General features: G+C 50.8%; 1 protein-coding gene across 1 annotated transcript in view; it reads right to left on the bottom strand.

Annotated features, from left to right (window-relative positions):
* URM1 (ubiquitin related modifier 1) overlaps positions 1–6,887 on the bottom strand; it is a 16,127-nt gene that overhangs the window by 2,570 nt on the left and 6,670 nt on the right. The window lies entirely within an intron of this gene.

Raw genomic sequence — 6,887 nt, forward strand, 5'->3', positions numbered from 1 at the left:
CGCCAATCCAGCAGGACACTGCGGTGTTAAGAGCTGACACATCCCATAGCCGGTGCCATCCGTTATCACTTAACAAATTGATGTTTAATTCTCCGTGTGTTTAATTAGATTTAAAAAGTCCAAACAAGAACGCAACAGGAGTAAAGGTAGACACCAGCAGTACCAAAACCAGCACGGCCTCTTGGCGGCGCGAGCTGTGGGGCACACAGGGGTCCGCAAGCACGCGTGACACACGCACGCAGGCGCTGGCCACACTGGTGATACCCCCGGCTTCACGCCTGCTGCCGTGGCGTGGTCCCCGGGCCTGTTCCCCCACCACACTTGGTGCTTACAGCTTCTTTATTAAAGCTCAGCCTTTATCTTTCCATTTCAGTAGGTGACAGGAAGGATTTGTCTTCATGTAAAAGGAGGAGGAGACACTGCTGGCGGGTTTTTATAGTATCAATTTTACTTTGTGAGGCAAAAACAATTTCTTTAGTGATAGCATCAGTTAATTTCCTATTGGAGAGGTGAGAAGCGACAGAGGGGGGGAATAATCCGTTACAGGGTTTAGAGAAGCTGACAAATTGCAATGTGGAGTTCTCCTGCATTTGCCTCTATATTTCACTGTTCCACAAACCACTTCATCATCCTGAATCCACAATCAGTTACTCTCCCGGGGCTCCTTCAAACAGCCCTTTGAAAGCCCCAAAAGAGTTTTGTTTGTTTTCAAGGCATGAGGAAGCTTTTTGAAGGCGCAAATCCACCAGTGAGGGCTGGAGCCCTGCTCACAGGACGAGCAGGGATGGTGGGATGGGTTTCCACGTCTGTCTCACGTGTGGTAACCTCGCCATAGTCACCGGGAACTTTTCCACATGTGCCTAAAAATAAAACTCTGTGTACAATTCCCCATGTGTTTGCATCATGACCAGCAAAAATAAACGTGTGTGCAGTTGCTTGACTCAGTCTCTGCCTTAGCCCAGGATTCTAAGGGCTTGCAGAACTGCCCAGGGCAGAGCTCAGGTTCTTCCCAAGAGTGTTACCCCCATCACTTCCGTCATACCAGGGATGAACGGTGCTGCTGTAGGCAGGTGCACCTCAACGAGGCGATGGGGACATGTCCATCTGCAGCCGGTGGGGGCCTCTTCTCCCAGAGAAAGAGGGAGGGCGATGCTCTGAGATTCCCTCTGTTCCCTCCCCAGTTTCCCAGACCATCGGTGCCTCCGGATGACAGCCTGACCCCCAGCATGCCGGTCCCACTGCAGGGCTGCCCGCAGCACGACAGGTACTGCTGCCTCCGAGCACTGGATCAGGGCAAAAAGAGCTGCTTTGCGCCTTAAAACTGCCTGGTGAGCCAGATCACCCACCGGGGGCCAACCCGTGATTCCCTTGTAACGACACATAGTTTAAAAGCACAAAATAGATTATTTTGTGCCTCTTTCCTAGCAACATGCACCAGGGATGGCGAGCCCTGCTCCGAAGGTGTGTGTATATATACATGTATACACACACACACAAACACACACCATGCCCGTCAGCCACCAGAACAAGAGCTAACTGTTCGCCTTCCCCTGAAAAATGCTGCTGCAACGTAAAGCCCTCAGGATCCCACACCCAAACGGCTCCTGCTCTCCATCACCAAGCAATGAAAGCTGGAGAGGCAGAAAGATGGAGAGAAGCCTCCAGGAGAAGTGGGGAGGGGGGCACAAAGGGGACGGCAGCCCCACCGCAGCAACGCCCGCGAGCTGTTTCATATTTATGCACTTGCAGTAGGGCACACAACAATGAACTGTGCCATATACCATTCTCCTTGCACGGAATGAGCAGCCCTTTCCTCTGGGACCTTTCAGGAGAGATCATTTAAACAGAAACACGCCGCACCAGCTGGATGAGAGACAGCCACCTAGAAGCAGCCCAAACGAAGGGGCGAGAGGGCTGATTTATTCGAGGCTGAGCTGGAAGACTCCCTCACCCCTACTCCTTCCATAATAAATGCTATTTTCAGCCCCACCTGAGCCTACATTCATTTACTCCTCCCCAGAAGTCACGTACACACATAACGAAGAATTTAGACAGTAGGAAAAAAAACCCTGTGCATGCCTGGAGCTTCCCTGCTCCAAACGGCATCGAAAATTAAGACCCCTTCTTTGCAGCCAACCTTAAGATACGATATTTTTGGCTGCTTTCTCAGCATTGAATTTTTTTTCCCCCTCACCTTCACGTCTCTGCACACCAATATTACTAGAACAAATCGATTATAAAGGATGAAAAATGACCAGAGCCATACCAAAAACCATCTCCCACAAGTAAGATATTGCAAAGGAACAAGATTACTCCCGTTGGAAGTGGTGTGGGGAGAAGCCATCTTGCAGCTCAGTGCCTCGCAGAGCAGACCTGATCAGGACGCTCTATGTTATCACGTAGGAAATAGTAAGAGGTAAATTATAGCACAACTGCTTATCTCTTACAGTTGATATACGCAGCCTTTCTAAGACGTTTTCTTTCTGATACTATGCCGCGGGTCTAACAGGTTTCCAGCTCCCTGGGCAGAGGATTTGCTATTCAAACAGCAGGTCCTCTACAAATGACACAGAAGGAAGGAAAAAAATCTCAACCTGGTAAGGCACCACATCCGCGGACAAGTGAAACCATCACTGGGATGCAGCAATCCTACACTCGTGCTGGTTCTGACGCTGACCCCCGCCGCTGAACAGCGGCGTTTGCTACTGGCAGGAGCACTCTTGTACTATGTGTGCGGCCATTCGGCTGCAAAAGCAACCGCGTCTTTGGGCCCAGGAGTGAGGTTCAGGTGACAGCTCAGATGATAACAGCACTTCACCCCCACATCACCAGCTCAAGTCCAGCTCATCCCAGTAATGACAGGTTTTTACCACTGCTGCACTGTCTCGATGAAATCCTGTTGCCAGCCCGCGCCATTTCATCCACTGCAAACCAAAACCTACACCAAAAAGCCCACTCTAGTCACCGCTAACTGTCCTCGCCATCAGCAGCATCAGCAGAGAATTGCAAGTGAACCGTCCAAGGAAGCTGAAATATTCTCAAACTGCAAAGGAGGGACTGAAGCACATGGTAGGAAATCCCTGTCTTATTTATATACAGAGACAGCTTCTGCTGCCTGTGCTAACGGTACATCAAACCCCTCCAAATTCTCAGGAAAAATAATCTAAAGTTAATTAAAAAAAAAGAAAAACCGACAAACATTTGAGAAAACTGCTTAGTTCAAGTGCACAGATGGGAGCTCAAATCCACAGTACATGCATAAAACAAATCACCCAGCGAAACACACAGCTCAGGAAAACCAAGTGTGTGCTTGCAGTGACAGAAAGTCATTGGCTTGTCACGCAAGCAGACAGGATGCAAAAACTGCAGCGAACGTGCATACAAAAACCCAACAGCGTCGGCTCATTTTCAGCCCAGCTGCATCGTAAACACTCCTGGTCGCAGCAGACAGAACTGCACAGTCTGCTCGGTCCTCCTGCGTACCCTCCAAGGCCTGATCTTCTGCATTACCCCAACTGTTCCTGGATGAAGAATCTGCTGAGCTTCCTCTGCAAGAGAAATGCATCTGAGACTCCATTTTAGCACTGCCTGGAACAAGAGCCTGAGTTTATCTGCACCCTCAAAACCAGGGCTGAAATCCATAGATCTTTCCTAGCTCAATAAAACCTCCTGGGCCTGACAGACTCATCAGCGATAACTCAGCAGAGAAGACACTCGCTGCGTGCAGAGAGAAACCAGAATAAGAAACACCAGGCTGGGTGTTGCACGAGAAGGATCTCACACCGAGCTGATACAGTGCAGAAACGCAGAAGGATTTTGCACAACCGTAAGGCCAGCTGACATGGATACGCCGCTCCCAGCTCCCAGGGAACTGCCCAGGTCACTGGTGGATTCACAGACGAACACATGGAATGACCAGGCACCTCACCTTCCCTGCCTTAAAATCCACATACAAACCCCCAGAACGCACACGGTGCCTTGAAGGGCACCCAGAGGCTGTAATTACACCCGTATTCTTGCCTTGGCTGCAGAACTGAGAGCTCATTTCAGGGAAATAGGGGTACCCTGTAAAGGCTGAACCATGGAAAATTCCCTTCTGGTCTGTAATAAATAAGATATATGCAGCACTGGTCACTAAGGGGTCAGTGCTGCAAGAGCACAGTGCTTTCCCGGGCCGCCTTGCGGATACCTCCCTGTGGGGTACCATTTCTTTGACCCAGAATAAGATCATTTATCATACTGACCATGGCTGAGCTCCAATTTGCTGAGGTCACTAACTCTGGACGAGCGCCGCTCCACCCACATTCTGAGCCACCGGCCTGTAACCATGACAAAGCCCCTTCCCTGCCGCTCCTCTGCCATTATTCCCCCCGCCTGCGTGGTAATGTATGGAAAGACAATTTGTGTGCCCCTTTCCCTGCTTCAGCAGCTTGGTTTTCAAACAGACAAACCAGCTCCCGATACCTACTCCTGTGCAGGTGCACGCCTTCTCTCTGCTCCTGAATCCCACAGCCCTCCAGCAACCTGCCCTCTGAAAGAGTTTGAACAAAACCAGACCTAAGGGATGCTTCGGACTCCGCCAGCCTCCCATCTGAAATGCAAATCATCCACCGCTGCAGCGGATGGTGTGCCACAAACTGCAGAAGACGACCTGGGATAGCTGATGTAAATGGAGTCACAGGCAAATGGGTTCGGTCCTGGGCAGAGTGAGCAGCAAGGCAACATTTTGCAGCAAGAGCAAAATCCTTTTTCTCTGACAAGGGCATGAGCCAATCCTGCCACGCGCTGGAGTGGGCAGTGATGTAAGCACTAGGGGAAAAATTAGGGGGTAACTACAACCAGACATAAGAGAATCCAAATCATTGTTCTTGTCTGCTACAAACAAACACCAAGGTCTTGTTTCTGACATTTTTAACTGTGCTATGACATCTTTTCCTCAATTCTCAGCTAGAAGAGCAATGCCCTTCTCCATTTCCTCGTGTCCACAAAATGGGAAGGGATCACAGGGGTCCACAGAGCCTTCCTGTTAGCAGTGAAGGCTCAGATCCCGGCCATCACCCAGTGATCCTAACCGCATGAACTGCAGAGGAGCTGCTTGGGATCTCCCACTCCCTGCAGGTTCCTGGTAGGAGAACACAAGTTCAAGGGATCTCCAATCCCACTCGCTGGCCAGCAGCAAGCCTCCAGATCCATCAGCTCCCATGACAACACAAAGCAGCTCCGAGCTGATTCTCAGGGTAAACCTAATCCCTACTCATTCCCAAAGTCAGAGCATCCAATCCTGTAACACCCAACACTATTGTCACTTCGGGCTCCCAAATAAACGCCACTGCACCAAACTGTCTCTTTTAATTAGGATCACAGATCGCTAGTGCTGGCCCAGGGTCTTGCCTCTTGTTCCAAACTGTCAAAGGAAGGAACCAAGAGCCTCAAAGATTATCGCACCAGCAGCGAAGTGCCCGACTGGGAATCACAGACATTAAAAATAACATCTCGTTAACAGGTCCTGTGATTTATCCCTCTGCAGCGCAGAATTATTCTCCAGTAAAGACCATCCTGAGCCTTGCCCAGTCTGATTTTGAGAAGCTTGAGCAACACAGACCTGCTACCAAACCTCAAGGAGACTGTGCCATGGTCTAATAGTTTTTGCAGGCAGGGATCTCCTGCTAATGCACCAAACTCCCATTTCTTCATCCCTCCCTATCAATCTATGCTAGATGATATTGCGTCACCCTGGCTATAATCTGTCCTTCCCAATGATAAAGGAGATATCCCACCTCATCACTTTCCCATTCATTTATCCTGCTTAACCTTGAATGTTACTGGTTAATTTTCTTTTTTAAGCTGCTCAGGAAGACAATTCAGAGAATGCAGCTGCGGGGGGTAAAGCCCAGCCAAGCCCCATCAAACTAAAATTTCCCTTCTCTCCTATTTTCCCGGCTTCTGGGGTTTGTGTGCACACATACATCAAGGTTTAAAAAGGAAAACCTGATTACAAGAGACTACACAGCGCTGCCGTGAGACCCCAGACCCCAGAGGGGCTCCCACCAGCGTGCAGAGGGATTCCCTGGCAGCCTGGCACTGCCTTGCACACAACCAGCCTGGCCGAGGGAATCCCCTGGGCTGGGCTCTTCCTGGCACTGCCAGCTGGATCAGAAAGCGCCTTGAAGTCAACTCCTTGCCCCCCTCCCAGCCTGGCTGGGTGTCCCCGGTGTCCTCTCTGGCTGCTGGATGAGTCAGTGTCTCAGCTCAGCTCAGGAACCGCCGTGATTTTATTCCTCTAGACACAGAAATCGTGCAGAGTCCAGCGCTCGCCTCTCACTCTCAGGCTCAGCTCTGCTTTGCTATTATTAGACTTTCATACACGGCAAGCACCATTAAACCGATTCCTGTCCACCCAACCCAGCCACCCCCACAGATACTCCAAGCCCCTCAGTCTTACTTGAAAGGGGAAAAGAAAAGGCCAGTGAGATGATCAGGGTGGAGGAGAGGGGGGGTAAGATTTACAAGTGAATGGAGGTAAGAATGGAGCAGTTTGTGGGATAAAGGGGCTGCAGAGGGAGCTTTACAGATGTGCAGAGGGACGGCGGCTCATTGTTTAATTAAGCAGAAAGTGGCTCTTTTGAAAAGCAATTTTGCACAGGAGCTCTGAGCTCAGCAAACAACTCCTGCGAGTGAGGGCAGGAGGAGAAAGGAACAGCTGGCCCGGAGCCGTGTGAACCGCATGCTAAGCGGTTTAAAGGGCCCGGATCCTCCTCCCCAGCCCTGCTCCGCTGCCGCCCTCCCAACAGTGCTGTCAGCACGGCAAATCCCACCGAGAGAAAAGCGGGAGCGGGGCGGGGGGGCCGGCACGGGAAGGTTACCCTGCTAGGTGTCCGCACCGCCGT

The sequence above is a fragment of the Buceros rhinoceros genome, unplaced genomic scaffold (assembly GCF_000710305.1).
Source record: "Buceros rhinoceros silvestris isolate BGI_N320 unplaced genomic scaffold, ASM71030v1 scaffold45420, whole genome shotgun sequence".
Taxonomy (NCBI): Eukaryota; Metazoa; Chordata; class Aves; order Bucerotiformes; family Bucerotidae; genus Buceros; species Buceros rhinoceros.